This window comes from Pygoscelis adeliae, unplaced genomic scaffold, assembly GCF_000699105.1.
Source record: "Pygoscelis adeliae isolate BGI_AS28 unplaced genomic scaffold, ASM69910v1 Scaffold58, whole genome shotgun sequence".
NCBI lineage: Eukaryota > Metazoa > Chordata > Aves > Sphenisciformes > Spheniscidae > Pygoscelis > Pygoscelis adeliae.
Window position 1 is genome coordinate 2150529 of NW_008825564.1, and position 1041 is coordinate 2151569.

The 1041-nt window shown below is 40.5% G+C and overlaps 1 protein-coding gene across 1 annotated transcript in view; it reads right to left on the reverse strand.

Moving 5' to 3' along the window:
• LOC103923990 (engulfment and cell motility protein 1) overlaps positions 1-1041 on the reverse strand; it is a 160088-nt gene that overhangs the window by 50992 nt on the left and 108055 nt on the right. The window lies entirely within an intron of this gene.

Consider the following 1041-nt stretch of genomic DNA (forward strand, 5'->3'; position numbering starts at 1 on the left):
TCCAGACCCTTCACCAGCTTCACTGCTCTTCTCTGGACACGCTCCAGCACCTCACTGTCTTTCTTGTAATGAGGGGCCCAAAACTGAACAGTATTCGAGATGCGGCCTCACCAGTGCCGAGTACAAAGGGACAATCACTTCCCTACTCCTGCTGGCCACACTAGTTCTGATACAGGCCAGGATGCCATTGGCCTTCTTGGCCACCTAGGCACACTGCCGGCTCATATTCCATCTTCCTTCAGTCCTACCTTGACTCCGGTTTACTTGGCTGCCCTTTACTTTGATATTAGGAATCTACTTCTGCCAGTTTTTCCTTTCTTCAGTCCTTGCAGAGCTACACAATTGGGAATGTCCAACATGGAAATGTAGCTTCTAATACACTAGATGTTACACAGACAAAAACCAAAACCAGCTCACAGTACAGGAGTACTAAATGCTGCAGATCCTCTTCTCTTCCTCTGGTCCTTTGATCAATACTGCCCATTACCATGAGGCAAAACAGAAAACCACCATGATGCGTAACACTCCGTAACAACATCATATCTTTTTTTTCTTTAGGGAAAAGCAAAAAAGTCCAGACAAAAATCTCAAAAAAAAAAAGAAAACACAAGGGAAAGAATATTACCAAGAGAGGGCAGCCAGGAAAAGTCTGAGTGATGAAAAGACATTAACAAGACAGGAGAGAGAGTTGATTTTTTAAAAAGTAGATTGTTCTTAAAAAAAACCACCAAAAACCAAACAAACCTAAACTGCAGCTCAGAAAAAGGGAGGAAAAAAGAGAAAGTGAGTGAGAGAAGCATAGAATGAGAACAAGAAGAATGAGATGAATTGACTAGCAGAAGGGGAGAAAGGAAGATGTTTAAAAATGTTTTTAAAAATGTAAGGAGGTTAAATTTTTCAGAAACCAGTGTTATCCATTTTCTTGACATTTCTACAGATGAAACTCTGTAGCCTGTTAAGGCATGGGAATTTGACAGTATTTGTAGCAGAATACGGATCTGTACAGTTTTTACTGGTTTTAAGTTACCTACTATATATGTT